The following is a 16,781-nucleotide window of genomic DNA, read 5'->3' on the forward strand; positions in this document are numbered from 1 at the left end:
ATCCCAGAAAATAAAGCAAACCAAAAACATTTTATAGATTTATATTTATACATTCAGGGAGAGAAACAGGTTTGGGTAGTAAAATGGGGAGCTCTGTTGTGAATATGTTAAGTTTGAGGTGTCAGTACATTCAAGAACAATGCCCAGCACTTAGAACGGTGCCCAGAGCTTAGAACAGTGCCCAGTGCTTAGAACAGTGCTTTGCACATAGTAAGCGCTTAACAAATGCCATTATTATTATTATTATTATTATTATTATTAAAGTAGATATGTTCTGAAGGCAGGAGGAAATGCATGATTGCAGAGAACAGTCAGGGCTAGAGTTGTAGATTTGGGAATTGTCCACCCTGGCCACATGGTGCTAGAAGCCATAGGAGCGACTGAGTTTTCCAAAGGAGTGGATTTGGATGAAGAGAAGGACACTCAGAACTGAGCCTTGAGGGATTCCCACAGTTATAGTGTGGGAGGCAGAGGAAGACCCTGGGAAAGAAATTTAGGAATGGTCAGAGATATAGGAGAACCAGGTGAGGGCAGTGTCAGTGAATCCAAGATTAGCATGGTGTAGTGGACAGGGAATCAGAAGGTCATGTGTTCTAATCTCGGCTCCTCTACTTGCCTGCTATGTGGCCTTGAGCAAGTCACATCACTTCTCTGTGCCTCAGTTACCTCATCTGTTATATGAGGATTAAGACCGTGAGCCCCACGTGGGACAGGGACTGTGTCCAACCTGATTACCTTGTATATACCCCAGTGCTTATAACGGTGTTTGGCACATAGTAAGTGCTGAACAAATACCATAACTACTATTGTTATTATTATTATTAGAAGTTTAGTATAGTGCTCCAGATACAGTAAATACTCAATAAATATGATTGAATGAATGAATAAGGTTTCCAGGAGAAGGGGGTGGTCCCAGTGTCAAAGGCAGCAGAGATGTTGAGGAGGATTAGGATAGAGTAGAGGCCATTGGAAATGGCAAGAAGGAAGTCACTGATGACCTTAGATAAGGCTGTTTCCATGGAGTGAAGAGGGCAGAAATCAGACTGCCCATGGTCAAAGAGAGATGGAGGAGAGGAAATGGAAGCAGTGGATATAGATAACTCACTCAAGGAGTTTGGAAGGAACAGTAGGAGAAAGATGGAGTGATAACTCAAGGGTGCTGTGGTGTCAAAGGAGGATTTGCTTTAGGATAAGGGATACAAGGCTAGTTTGAAAGCAATAGAGGAGGAACCACTGGAAGTCACTGGTTGAAGAAGGCATTCAAAGAAGGAAGAAGGGAAGGGACAATTGTTTTGATAAGGTGAGAAGGGATGGGTCAGAAGCAGAGGTGGAGCAGTTAGAATTTGAGAGGAAGTGGTAGATCTATTGAGATACTGCTGGGAAGGTTGGGAGAGCCAAAGAAAGAGAAGGAGGAAGGGCCTGGAGAAGAGCAGGGGCTATTTTAGGGAGACCACTCCTAATGGCTTTAACTTTATCGACAATGTACCTGGCAGGGTCTTTCAGGGCAAGACAGGTAGGGGCAGAGAGATAAAGGGTTACAAGAGACAGTGTCACATGCATGGGAGTCAATAATGATGGAGTTGCCAGGTGAGGGCAGAGTTAAAGCAGATGAAGTTGAATTTAAAATAGATGAGGTAAAGTTGGGGTCAGGATTTCCACTAGCAGTGCTTGACACTTGAGCACAACAGTGGAGATGATACATGGCTAGTGGTTCGTGGTATGAGATCAGCAGAAGGCCATGGAATGGAGACTTTGAGTTCAGTGGAGCAGGTCGTGTTGAGGGCATAGATTTGTGTATTAAAAGAACCTAGGTTGGGTATGGGGGCATATGAAGCCTGATGACTTCAGAGGATTGGAAGGGGGTCAAAAAATCAGAGATGTTGGTGGGAGGGTATGTGTGGGAGAGAACACAAATCAGGAGGTGTGGGCAGAGAGGGGAATTTCAGACCTCTAGCAAAAAGCATACCCTCTCTGAATTTCACTTTCCTCAACAGTAAAGTGGAATGTCATAAGCACTCAATAAATATGATTGAATGAATATATGTCCATACCTTACGGCGATGTTGTGAAGATAAAATATTTGATGGAAAACAGTTTGGAAAAATAAAAGCACTCTAGAAGTTCAAGCTACTAATAAGAAGAGGGACTAAAAGAACGCTTGCCAAGAAAATCTTATTTTATTTTGTCTGTCTCAAGGGCTGTTTCATAATTCATAAGAAATAAAGGAAAACTGAAGCATGAGAAATTTTAGCTTCAAAATAAAACCAGATGTGTATCTAATAGATCAAAACTCTAGTTGCAATACATTAGGAAACTCAATTTTTAATACCTAAGGAGTAAATCAATTAGGGTTTGTGTGGGGATGTGTGTTTTGCATACATATGTGTGTGTTTGTGGAAATTCATATTTGGAAATGTGAAGAAACATGCTCTTCTGATGAAATTCTATTCCCAAGTGTACCTCCTTCTGGCTACACAGAGTTCAGTACTTTCATTCCTTAGAAAAGGAGTTCAGCCTCAGCCAAGTGAACCATTCGAGTAGACCAAACAGACATCATTTTTTTTTTTAAGACAAAGTTACCCGAGTAGTGGAGCCTTACAAGACTAAGCATCTTACAAGATTTATTATGGTTAGGGAGCAATCATATAATTATGCCTAGCCATAAAAGATTAACACCCACAGTCATCAAACTATGTTAGGAGATTAAAGAAACTGAGTTGCTGGCTCTATAATAATAATGATGACATTTGTTAAGCGCTTACTATATGCAAAGCACTGTTCTAAGCACTGGGGGGGATACAAGGTGATCAGGTTGTCCCGCTTGAGGATCACAGGCTTAATCCCCATTTTACGGATGAGGTAACTGAGGCACAGAGAAGTTAAGTGACTTGCCCAAGTCACACAGCTGACAAGTGGCACAGTTGGGATTAGAACCCATGACCTCTGACTCCCAAGCCCAGGCTCTTTCCACTGAGCCACACTGCTTCTCTAATTCCTTCGTAGACTCAGCTTATTCACACTCTGATAATGGAGGGTCCCATAAGGAATAAGGGAGGACCCTCAGTCCTGAGGCTTCAGAACCGAACCAAGAACTCATGCAAAGGAATTGATTCTTGGGTCAGTGGCTTGCTCAGTGCAGCCATTCCTGCTAGGGCACAGAGTGTAGTGAGTGAGTACATGGGGAATGGATGCAACCAGGACTGCCAAGGATTGAGGTCATTTTTGCAAGCAGTGTGAAAAAAATTACTAACTTTCTACTGAAACCATTTTCCATAGAGAAATGGTAATTGGGTATTCATTCATTCATGCAATCGTATTTATTGAGCACTTACTGTGTGCAGAGCACTGTACTAAGCACGTGGTAAGTACAATTCACCAATAAAGAGAAACAACCCCTGCCCACAATGGGTTTATGGTCTAGGAGTCAGACATCAAAACAAATAAAGAGGCATCAATAGCATCAAAATAAATAGAATCATAGATATATACACATCAAAACAAGTAAACAGGCATTAATATAAACATAATTTTAGCTATGTACATATATACTCAAGTGCTCTGGGGTGGGGAAAGGGGGTAGAGCAAAGGGAGCAAGTCAAGACAATGAGATAGGAGGGGGAACTGAGGAAAAGGGGGGCTTAGTCCGGGAAGGCTTCTTGGAGGTGAGCCTTCAGTATGGCTTTGAAGGGGAGAAGAGAGCTAGTTTGGCGGATGTGAGGAGGGAGAGCATTCCAGGACAGAGGTAGGACATGGGCCAGGGCTTGACGGCGGGGCAGGTGAGAATGAGGCAAAGTGAGAAGGTTAGTAGCCGAGGAGCAGAGTATGCAGGCTGGGATGTAGAGGGAGAGAAGGGAGGTGAGGTAAGAAGGGTGATAGAGAGCTTTGAAGCCAATAGTTAGGAGTTTTTGCTTGATACAGAGGTTGACAGGCAACCACTGGAGATTTTTGAGGAGATAGGTGATACCCAGAATGTTTCTGTAGAAAGATAGTCAGGGTAGCAGCATGAAGTATAGACTAAGGTGAGGAGTTACAGGAGATTGGGAGGTCAGAAAGAATGCTGACAGTAATCTGATCCGGGTAGGATGAGTGATTGTACTAATGTGGTAACAGTTACAGCATCTACTTAACGTATAGCATCAGTGGGGGTAGAGCTCAGCAGAACATGTACCCCAGGCATAGGAAGAGGGAGAAGAATTTGTGTGACTAGAAACTGTGTATAAACCATACTGCCCCACATCCTTTCTGCCTTCTCTTTCCACAGAGCTCCCAGACCCCTTTCACCAAGACTGGGGGTCAGGAAAAGAAGGGTCTGAGGAGAGGAGGAGGAGAAGGAGAACAGAGGAAGCAGAAAAGAGAGAGGAGGGAAGAGGTAAGGAAAAGAAGAGAGGGGAGGGAGGAGAAAAAGGGAAGGGGAAAAGGGAGGAATAGGAAAAGGTACAATACTGTGCTGTACTCTCCCAACTGCTTAAAACAGGGTTCTGCCCACAGTAAGTGTCAATAAAGACCACTGATTGATTGGATTGACTAGTAAAAGTGAAAAAAGAGGGGAAAGGGCGAAATTTCTCCCTTTTTCCTCTCCTCCCTTACATGCTTCCTTCTCCCCTCTCAAGGGAGTGCAGAGCGCTGGCACACCTTTGGAGAAATGGGGTGTGGAGAGAAGGGGGATCCAGGACCTTCACAAGCTGGGGAGAAGAGGGTCAAGAAGCCTTAGCTGTGGCCAGTGGTGGAAGGAAGAGAAAGCCATGGCAGTGAGGAGATCACCTGGCCCAAGAGCAATTGCTATGTTGCCAACTTGTACTTCCCAAGTGCTTAGTACAGTGTTCTGCACACAGTAAGTGCTCAATAAATACGATTGATTGATTGCTACAGGTGAGTTGTACTTTCCCTTGCTGGGTAGGGGAGGAGCCCCCCTGACTCAAGTTTCAGGGTCGAAGCTGCTGCTGTTTGGCCACAGAGGGCAGGGATTCCTTCCCAGTCCTCCTGGACAACAGAGCTGGTTTCCATCGCTACCCCAGCAACTGTGGCTGCCCCGTGTATTCTGGAGAGCTGGGCTCCCACAGGGAAGAAAACAAGGGCCCCATGAGATGAAGCCACTGGGCCATGATGAAAAGCAAATGGGACTATTCCCGCCATTACCCCAGTGTGGCAGCCACCCTCATTTACCGACATTAAAATATTTTTACATGCTTTATCGACACAACTGATTTTAGGTCAATTTGAGAGCCTGTTTATAAACTTACAGATGGTTGTCAGATCTGTATTTAGCATGGTGTGAGATTGCATTTATGATCTTCACCCAGGTTAGCAGACTCCAGGCAGAAGCAGCGAGGCTCAGTGGAAAGAGCACGGGCTTTGGGGTCAGAGGTCATGGATTCAAATCCTGACTCCCCCAATCATCAGCTGTGTGACTTTGGGCAAGTCACTTAACTTCTCTGTGCCTCAGTTCCCTCATCTGTAAAATGGGGAATAAGACTGTGAGCCCCACGTGGGACAACCTGATCACCTTGTATCCCACCAGCACTTAGAACAGTGCTTTGCATATAGTAAGCGCTTAACAAATACCATAAAAAGAAAAAGCAGGATTAGCACCCAGATTTCCTGATTCCCAGGCTGGTGCTCTTTCCCACTGACCAATAATAGCAGGACTCATTCACACTAAACACTCTGTAAAATGCTCTACTAATGGTTATAATTGAATCGGGCAATAGAATATAAACATCCATCAGAAAAAAAGCACTGGTCTATGACCCCCAGATTTAAGGATAACTCCAAGTGATTCCAAGCAGTAGACCTAGTAAAATCTAGGAAATAAAACCTAAAAGAAATGTAATCCATCAATCTAATCAATGGTATTTATTCAGTGCTCTGTACAGAGCACCATCTTAAGCACTTGGGAGAGCACAACAGAGTTGGTAGACACAGTCCCTGCCCATAATGAGATCACAGTCTAGAATTTAAATGAAATTTAAATTAAAAGTAATTTAAACTATTCTTTTTTATGTTTTTATGAGAATGTGGAGTTTAAGGGAGAATGTGTATACAGGTATGTGTAGACACATGTGCCTATTTTTGAATATGCAACTACTGTCTATGAAAGTCTATCCCTGTGTGCAACTATAGCTAAAAAGACCAATGTGTGAATGGCAATCCATTTCACATTGTGAGCCCATTAAAGATACAACAGCCACTCAAAGACCAAGTGCAATGAACAAAACAGCATTTTTGTAAAAAATTCAGAATCCACATGTCCCCTGTAGAAGATAGATGTAGCCTTATTTTAACCCCATTGAAGGTAGAATAACAACTAGCATTTTGACCCAAGTTATTTTTTCCTGAGAGACTGAGAACACCACTCTGCTCAATCAATCAAAAAAAATCAATGGTATTTTTTGAGTGTTCACTTCCCCACCTGCTTGCTGTGTGACCTTGGGCAAGTTGCTTAACTTCTCTGTGCCTTTTACCTCATCTCTAAAATAGGGATTAGGACTCTGAGCCCCTTGTGGGACATAAATTGTGTCCAAGATGATCAACATGTATCAACCCCAGCATTTAGTACAGTGCCTGGCACATTAGGAAGTGCTTAATAAATGCCATAAAAATAATTGGGAGAGCACAGCAAAGCAGACAAGGTCCTTGCCCTCAAGGAGCTTACTATCCTGAGAGTCTTTCATATTTACAGCTGCTGTTGATGGGGCTACCCAAGATATACAGCCAACCAGTCTTCCTAACATTCAAGATGTGCAAAGCATGGGACTATCTGCTTATTATCTCAGCAGGCAACCACACAACTCTGATTTCACTTCCAGTCACTGTAGGTAAGTCAATTTCCTCCCAGTTTCTTTCTCCTCTCATTCAGACCCTTTCAGTTCTCCCACTTTCCTTCACCCCAAACTCACCCCACTTCCTGGGTCCCAGGACACTGGTCCTTTTTTTCTTCTGTGACCACAGTGATAGTGCTGCTCTGCCCACAGTAAGCACTCAATAAATACAATTGAATGAATGAATGATAGCAGCTGCAGGGGCAGGAACCACCGCCACTGCCCCACCTCTTCTCCTTCCCAGTATTCACTCTCACCTTTCATTTGGCAAACATGGTCTGGTGAGTGGAAAGAGTATGGATTTGGGAGTTTGAGGATCTGGGTTCTAATCCTGACTCTGCTACTTGCCTGCTGTGTGACCTTGGGCAAATCACTTCACTTCACAGGACCGCAGTTTCCTTATCTATAAATTGATGATTCAATGCCCTTTCTCTCTCCTACTTAGACTGTGAGCCTCTGAGGGACAGAGACTTTGCCTCACCTGATTATAATAATAATTATTATTATGGCATTTGTTAAGTGCTTACTATGTGCCAGGCACTATCCTAAGCGCTGGGGTGGAAACAATCAAATTCTGTTGGACACAGTCCCTGTCCCTCATTCGGCTTACAGTCTCAATCTTGTGCTTCATAAAAATCATTACTATTATTATTATTATTGTTGTTATCATTGTCATTATTACCCTCCAGTCAGAGCCACAGAAGCAGGAACAGGGACAGACTAATGACAGGGACTCTGTTGCCACTCCACACTATATAAACTAGAAAGAAACTGGCCCAGAACTAGTGTAATCTGTCAATCAGGTGAGTGGGCTGACATCAGGGTTCTTGGAGCTGAGTTAATAGAACAAGACTACCCAAAACATAGCCTTTGTTCACAAAGTTCAGTGCCTGTTAATATTAACTTGACCCCAAATTTTTTTTTCTAGACTTCCAAAACATGTTGCTGCCTCATCAAGATTTGCCCAACAGACATTGTTGATTGGAAGATAATAATAATAATAATAATAATAGTATTTGTTAAGCGCTTATCATGTGCCAAGCACTGTTCTAAGCACTAGGGGGGATACAAGGTAATCAGGTTGTCCCACTTGGGGCTCACAGTCTTAATTCCCATTTTACAGATGAGGTAACTGAGGCACAGAGAAGTTAAGTGACTTGCCCAAAGTCACACAGCTGACAAGTGGTGGAGTTGGGTTTGGAGCCCATGACCTCTGACTCCCAAGCTCGGGCTCTTTCCACTGAGCCACGCTGCTTCTCTATAATGAAGGTATTTGTTAAGCACTTACTATGTGCCTAGCACTGTTCCAAGCACTGGGGTAGACAAGATAGATAATGATATGATATTTGTTAAGCTCTTACTATGTGCCTGGCACTGTACTAAGCACTGTAATAGGTACAAGCTAATCAGGTTGGACACAATCTTAATCTCCATTTTACTAATGAAGAAACTGAGGCACAGACAAGTTAAGTCACTTACCCAAGGTCTCCCAGCAGAGAAGTGACAGAGCTGGGACTAGTACTTAGGTCCTCTGACTCTTAGGCCCATGCTCTTTCCTCTAGGCCACACTTCTCTGAACTTTTGAGTGGAAGTTAAGAGAAGTATAACCGCAGAGGAGGAGCAGAGGGAGAAGATGGGAAGATATTCATGGAAAAGGGAGCGTGCAGGCCTAATGAATTCTTTTTTTAATTCTTGGCAAATCTGGTGAAAGAAGCCTCATTGCTAATACGCAGTTCCTGGTCTTGAACTTGAGCAAGTCCTGGCCACTTCTCTTCATCCATCCTATGTCATGACACCTAATAAAGGATAATAGTAGATTATATCTGGGTAATTCAGATGAAAAAGATCTCCATTTTCCTCAGTTACTTTTCTATAATTTATACAGAAATTCTTTATAATTTTACAAAGCTGTCCTGTTACTTGTCTTTTCACCATTTGAGTAACATTCCATAAATAATTGTTCATAGTAAGCACTTAAATGCCATCATTAATAACTTCAGTTGGTAGAACTTATATTTTTCTGGAGCACATTCACATTGGTTATTTTATTTTACCCTTACTATACCCACACGGGGAAGGGCAGGGATTGACACCTAAATGGACATTGTAAGGTCTTGGGGGTAGGGATTATGGCTACTAACTCTACTGTACTCCCCCAAATGCTTAATACAGTGTTCTGCTCCTATTAAGGACTCAGAAGATATCACTGATGGACTGAACTCATCTCTTCAAAGGTGACGATATCATGGGCTTGGGGGTCAAATAATAATAATAATAACAATAATGGTATTTGTTAAGTACTTATTTTGTGCCAAGCACTGTACTAAGCGCTAGAGTGGATAAAAGCAAATCGAGATGGACAGAGTCCCTGTCCCATGGGATTGCTCAGTGGCACTGGGTAAAATCACCCAATCTTTATTTTTTCTTCTGGGAAAGTTTCAGGAGATCAGGCAAATATTTAAATTTAGAAAAGTACGGAAAGCTAAGCAGAGAATCTCGGATTGTTTGAAACACAGTTAGGCTTCCCAAAATACTCCTGTCTGCCAAGAGTTCTGGTGGAAGCAAGAAACAGGAATAGATTAGTTCCTGAGGAATATACCCTTGAGACAGGTTTTTTTTCTGTCATTGGGCATATTGTTCAGAACATTTCTCATGACACAGCTAAGTCATAAACAAGTTATTTCATTTCTGCAGTTGCTAAAACTCGATTCAAGCTTTTACTTCAAAGAAAGATGGGGTGAAGACAGAGGCCTGAGGAACTATATTCAATAATGCAGTCAATGGTATTTATTGAATGCTCACTGTGTGCAGAGCACTGCACTAAGCACTTGGGAAAGTACAATATAATAGAGTTGGTAGAAATGATCCCTATCCATTCTACAAGGTGAGAGAGACACTGAAATAAATTACAGCTAGGGAAACAGTACAGTATAAGGATAGAGAAAATACTAGAATATAAGGATTTTTATAAAGGGGCTGTGGAGATGGAGTAACTATCAAAGTGCTTGATGTATTGATCAGGATTATTCTGCAATAGAAGTGTAGGCTAGTGGATAGAGTATGTGCCTAGGAGTCAGAAGGGTCTGGGTTCCAATTCTGGCTCAGTTACTTGTCTGCTGTATGATCCTGGGCAAGTCACTTAACTTTTCTGCATCCAACCTGATTAGCTTGTATCTACCCCCAGCACTTAGTACAGTGCATGACTGTTGTCCACTAGCGGACTTGACATGACTGACTCCATTTTGTGTATGCTGACAGTAACCCTCCATTTTGTGCAGGCCGAGAGAACAACTCCTTTTTTTGTATTTTATGCAAGGCTCAGCAACAGATGTCTTCAAGGCCAATAACACCTATCTAGGCAAGGCCATAGGGCAGATAACAACAACCTGCACAAGGCAGTGAAAACAGAGAATAATGAGAATTTATAACATCCTGTCGGTCCTAATTGGATTCCTGAAATTCCCAATTGCTCCGCTCCCATGTTGCTGTAACTCAATAAAAGACACAGTGAGAATGGGATCGGGGCTGCTTGTCACTCGTACCTCTCCCGGGAGGTGAACGGGCAGGTAGCCACTTTCCTTCTTTGCTGCTCTATCTGAACTCATGTCGCTGAGTCATTTTTCCTATTTGTGTCACCACCCTGGGTACAAGAACCCTGCGGCCGATTTACACCGATTAACCTATTTTGCACCCTACTTGTCGATAACAATGACTAACAGTAAGGGCTTAACAAACACCATGAAAAAAATTGATCTCACGTTGCTGCAATGCTCATTCTCTAGCTCTCTCAGGCAGCTGAAGGCACTAGAGAAGGAGTGTGGCCTAGTGGTAAGAGTGTGAGCCTCAGAGTCAGAAGGACCTGCTTTCTAATCACAGCTCTGTCACTTGTCTGCTGTACTAGTACAGTGCTCTGCACACAGTAAGCGCTCAATAAATACGATTGAATGAATGAATGAATTTGCACATAGTAAGCGCTTAACAAATGCCATCATTGTTAGTATTATTATTATCACCTCTTTCTATATAGTTGCTCTTCATAGCTGCAGAAGAAGCCACAAATAGTAATTTCACCAATTGGCGAATGTGAATGAACAGTCACGGGAGAGAGCGGTAATCCCAACCATGGTATGCACATACAAAAGCTGTTCCAGTTGTGCTGTGGTTTTTGATGGTGGGACCTGGTACTGTTTTTTCTTTCACCTCTTCCCCTTCCAATCTACTTGAAGCCTCTGTTGGAAAAAAGTGACTGCAGTGAGCCTTCCTTGACCGCAGTGAGCCTCGCTGGTCCATCACTTACAGAGATCCCCATCCCCTTTACGATTCCATCTCTGGAGGGGCATGAACCTGTCCTATCTGACAGGTCTTCTCCCCTTTTCAAAGCCTTATTTAAAGGCACACCCCCTCCAAGAGGTCTTCCCTGACTAAACCATCCTTTCCTCTTCTCCCATTCCCTCTGTGTTAACTTGACTTACACCCTTTATTAAGCCCCCCTTTCAGCTCCACAGCACTTGTGAATATACCCGTAATTTATTTATATTAATGTCTGTCCCTCGAGACTGTAGGCTCATTGTGGGCAGGGCATGTGTCTGTTTATTGTTGTATTGTACTCTCCCAAGTGCTTAGTACAGTGCTTTGCACACAGAAAGTGCTCAATAAATACAACTGAATGAATGAATGAATGAATGAATAATGGAACCCAAGGACCATTTCAACTCCGTAAGCAGCAGGAATATGGCCCTAATCTCTTGTAGTGACTATTTCCATCCAGTTCTCTCCCCTGCCCCCAACCCACAACCCCATCCAACCAAGACGGCGGCTCATTCCTGCTTGTCATGCTGGCAGGGGGCAAGGTGACATGTTGACGTACTAAAGGTCATTTGATCTAGCTGACACAGCCTGGAACGTGCAGCAGAACAGTCTCGTGACTGGTGGGCCTCAATAAGAAGCTCCGATTTCAACTCTAATTTGGTCGAAACTGCTTCGTGTCTGAAAGATCACCCATCTTAAAAATAAGGTGAGGGAGCACCAGAGAAATTCCTTCCTCTTTGTTCTGAACTTTCTAATTATAAAAGTGTATTGTCCACGCACTGAAAGCACTCCATGGCAACAGCAGTATACAGCAGGTCGCTGCCTGAGAAAGTCTAAGGCACTGACCGTTTGGTTACATCAAGTGATTCTGCATTCAGAGATGAAATGTCAGAACATCTCATGACACTTCCTCTTTCTTCTCTATTGTTTTAATCTCTACTCTATGTACTCTATATTGCTAACTATAGCTCATTCATTAGATATCAATTTCGTTTCAGTCAATTGTATATTCATTTTACTGTGAGAAAAGCAATATACTAAAACTTAGGAGAGTGCAATAAAACAGATTTGGTAGGCATGTTCTCTCCTTCAAGGAGCTTATAGTCTAGGGGGGAGACAGGAATTAAAATAAATTACAGCTATGGAAAACACTAATTTTACCCATTTATTCATAAAGCCAAGAAAAATTAAAATCCCCCAAGCCATGGAACAGCAAACCTGAAAGGAATGCTGATGAGGTAGAAAATGCATGTGCTAACCCATGTAAATGAGAAGCAGCATGGCTCAATAGAAAGAGCACGAGCTTTGGAGTCAGAGGTCATGGGTTCAAATTCCAGCCCTGCCACTTGTCAGCTGGGTGACTTTGGGCAAGTCACTTAACTTCTCTGTGCCTCGGTTACCTCATCTGTAAACTGGGGATTAAGACTGTGAACCCCCCGTGGGACAACATGATCACCTTGTAATCTCCTCAGAGCTTAGAACAGTGCTTTGCACATAATAAGCACTTAATAAATGCCATCATCATTATTATTATTATTAAATGAAAAGATTTCCTTTATTTTGCTCCTAATTCAGAATTAGAACTCAGTCCCTGATAGTTAGGAGCCTGATTTTTAAATTCTTCAATTAGAAAAGAATAGGACAATACAGAAACTATTTCTTCAGAATAATCAAAGGTTGGAGGCAGTGTGAGTCTAGGGAAATGAACGTGGATCTGGGAATCAGGTGACCCAATTTCTAGTCACAGGTCTGCCTCTGGCTATCTGGGTTACCCTGGCAGATTACTTAACCTCTCTGGATCTCAGTTTATTCACCTATAAAATGAGGTTAACCGCATTACCTCTACCTCACCGGAATATTGTGGAGTTAAAATGAAAGAATTGATATGAAAATGCTTTGTAAATATAATAGTGCTCCTCAAATACATTTTATAGTATTTGTTAAGTGCTTATTAAGTGCCAGGCATGGCCCTAAAACAAAAATTGGTATTTGTTAAGCATTTACTATGTGCCAGGCAATGTACTATGTGCAGGTACACTGGGTTCATTCATTCAATTGTATTTATTGAGCGCTTACTGTGTGCAGAGCACAAGATCACCAGGTTGGACTCTCCCAAGGGTTTAGAACAGTGCTCTGCACATGGTAAGCACTCAATAAACACCACTGATTGATTGACTGATTGAACAAAGTCCCTGTCCCAGTTATGATTCAGTCCCCATTTTACAGATGAGGTACTGAGGCATAGAGAAGTTAAGTGACTGGCCCAAGGTTACACAGAAGAAAAATGGTGGACACTGGATTATAATCCTGGTCCTCTGACTCCCAGGCTCCCCCTGTGACTTCTAGGCCATGCTGTTTCTCGTAGGCCACAGTAAATGTAGGTTTTTTTCCTCCTCTAGATTGTAAATTATTTGAGGGCAGAGATCATAAAACTCCTCAACATTGGTTTTAAAGAACTCAATCACCTTGCCCCCTCCTACTTAACCTCACTACTCTCCTACTACAACCCAGCCTACACACTTTGCTACTCTAATCCTAACCTTCTCACTGTACCTCGATCTCATTTATCCTCTCACCAACACCTCACCCACTTCCTACCTCTGGCCTGGAACACCTTCCCTCCTCAAATCCGACAATTACTGTCTTCTCCTTCAAAGCCTTATTGAAGGCACATCTCCTAGAAGACTTCCCTAAACCCACCATTCCTCTTCTCCCTCTCTCTTCTGCATCAACCTGACTTGCTCCCTTTCATTCATGCATTCATTCAATCTCATTTATTGAAAGCTTACTGTGTGCAGAGCACTACACTAAGCACTTGGAAAGTACAGTTCGACAATAGATAGAGACAATCCCTACCCAGCAATGGGCTCACAGTCTAGAAGGGGGAGACAGACAACAAAACAAAACAAGTAGACAGGCATCAATAGCAACAAAATAGATAAATAAAATTATAACTATATACACATCATTAATAAAATAAATAGAAGAATAAATATGTACAAATATATACAAGTGCTGTGGGATGGGAAAGGGGGTAGAGCAGAGGGAGGGAGTAGGGGTGATGGGGAGGGGGGAAGGAGCAGGGGGAAAGGGGGGCTCAATATGGAAAGGCCTCCTGGAGGAGGTGAGCTCTCAGTAGGGCTTTGAAGAGGGGAAGAGAGCTAGTTTGGCAGATGTGAGGAGGTGGGGCATTCCAGGCCAGAGGTAGGCCTCCTCTCTGATCTCCCATCCTCCTGTCTCTCCCCACTTCAATCTATACTTCACGCTGCTGCCCGGATCATCTTTGTGCAGAAACGCTCTGGGCATGTTACTTCCCTCCTCAAAAATCTCCAGTGGCTACCAATCAACCTAAGCATCAGGCAAAAACTCCTCACTCTCGGCTTCAAGACACTCCATCACCTCGCTCCCTCCTATCTCACCTCCCTTCTTTCCTTCTACAGCCCAGCCCGCACCCTCCACTCCTCTGCCACTAACCTCCTCACTGTGCCTCATTCTCGCCTGTCCCGCCGTCGACCCCCAGCCCACGTCCTCCCCCTGGCCTGGAATGCCCTCCCTCTGCACATCTGCCAAGCTAGCTCTCTTCCTCCCTTCAAAGCCCTACTGAGAGCTCACCTCCTCCAGGAGGCCTTCTCAGGCTGAGCCCCCTCCTTCCTCTCTCCCTCCTAGCCCTCCCTGTCCCCCGCCTTACCTCCTTCCCCTCCCCACAGCACCTATATATATATGGATATATGTTTGTACATATTTATTACTCCATATTACTTGTACACATTTATTCTATTTTATTTTGTTAATATGTTTTGTTGTCTGTCTCCCCCTTCTTGACTGTGAACCTGCTGTTGGGTAGGGACCATCTCTATATGTTGCCAACTTATACTTCCCAAGCGCTTAGTACAGTGCTCTGCACACAGTACGCACTCAATAAATATGATTGAATGAATTAATGAATGTGGGCCAGGGGTCGACGGTGGGACAGGCGAGAACAAGGCTTAGTGAGGAGGTTAGCAGCAGAGGAGCGGAGTGTACGGGTTGGGATTGAGAAGGAGTGAAGGGAGGTGAGGTAGGAGTGGGCAAGATGATGGAGAGTTTTGAAGCCAATAGTGAGGAGTTTTTGCTTCATGCCTTCATTCATCCCCTCCTATCCCAGCCCCATGGCACTTATGTACATATCTGTAATTTATTTATATTAATGTCTTTGTGGACAGGGAATGTGTCTATCATTGTATTGTTCTCTCAGAAGCATTTAGTACAGTGCTCTGCACATAGTAAGCACTCAAAAAATGCTACTGAATAAAGAAATACAATTGAATGAATGAATGACTCATGTCTCTCCCAACCACTTAATTCAGGGCTCTGCCGACAGTAAGTCCCGATAAACACTACTGATTTAGATGACAAATCACAGTCTTGCTCCATTTCACAGCAGATGGCCAAAACAGACAATACCTCAATAGTGATTTTTCAGCTAGGGAGTTTCTTCCAGAAATCCTGTAGTTCCCATACCTAAACATAGTGTTGGCAGGGAATGTGTCTGTTTATTTTTATATTGCACTCTCCCAAGTGCTTAGAAAGTGTTCTGTGCACAATAAGCGCCGAATAAATACTATTGAATGAATTCATGTACTGAACGAGGCTTGGGTCACCAGTTCCTTTAGGGATCATTAAACGTAAGTAAAAGCCCAGTTGTTTCCTAGGCTTGTTCTGTCTTGTCTTATACTGTCGAATCATCCCCAACCCATAGCGACTCCATGGATACATCTTTCTTAGAATGCCTCTCCTCCATCTGCAATTGTTCTGTTAGCGTATCTATAGAGTTTTCTTGGTAAAAATTCAAAAAGTGATTTACCATTGCCTTCTTCCGTGCAATAAACTTGAGTCTCCACCCTCGACTCCCTCCCATGCTGCTACTGTCCAGCACAGGTGAGTTTTGACTTGTAGCAGATTGTCTTCCACTCGCTAGCCACTGCCCAAGCTAGGAATGGAATAGGTATGCCAATGCTTGGCTTTCCCTCCCATAGCCAATACTGGTAGAGCACTGAAAACTCTTCAGATACTATCCTGAGAGGGGATTTTCTGGGCTACGGAATGGAAAGTTAAAAATTGACAATCTCCGTACACTTCCTAATTTCCACTCTTTTAGAACATCCTGACGTGAAAGCACTTTACTAACCCCAATCGGTTCCACAGGACATAAGTATTAATTTCCTCCATTTTATAAGTGGGAAAGTCAGGTAAAATCAACTGTAATAATAACAATGATAATAATAATGGCATTTATTAAGCACTTACTATGTGCAAAGCACTATTCTAAGCGCTGGGGAATTAACAAGGTGATCAGCTTGTCCCACGGGGGGCTCACAGTCTTAATCCCCATTTTACAGATGAGGTCACTGAGGCACAGAGAAGTTAAGTGATTTGCCCAAAATCACACAGCTGACAATTGGCAGAGCTGGAATTTGAACCCATGACCTCGGACTCCAAAGCCTGTGCTCTTTCCACGGAACCATGCTGCTTCTCAACTGTAGTGATGCCAGAGAGGAGCATGTCATAGATGTGATTAAAAATGAGTAATGCCAGAGAGGAGCATGTCATAGATGTGATTAAAAATGAAGGAACTTTTATTTTAATGTGACCTTGAGCAAGTCATTTAACTTCCTT

At 43.1% G+C, this 16,781-nt stretch overlaps 1 non-coding gene across 1 annotated transcript; it reads right to left on the reverse strand.

Moving 5' to 3' along the window:
• Nucleotides 1-16,053: 16,053 nt before the first annotated feature.
• Nucleotides 16,054-16,191, reverse strand: LOC119934627. The gene has a single exon (XR_005452988.1). It is a non-coding gene; the product is annotated as a small nucleolar RNA SNORA7 (small nucleolar RNA).
• Nucleotides 16,192-16,781: the final 590 nt, after the last annotated feature.

This window comes from Tachyglossus aculeatus, chromosome 1 (assembly GCF_015852505.1).
Source record: "Tachyglossus aculeatus isolate mTacAcu1 chromosome 1, mTacAcu1.pri, whole genome shotgun sequence".
Taxonomy (NCBI): Eukaryota; Metazoa; Chordata; class Mammalia; order Monotremata; family Tachyglossidae; genus Tachyglossus; species Tachyglossus aculeatus.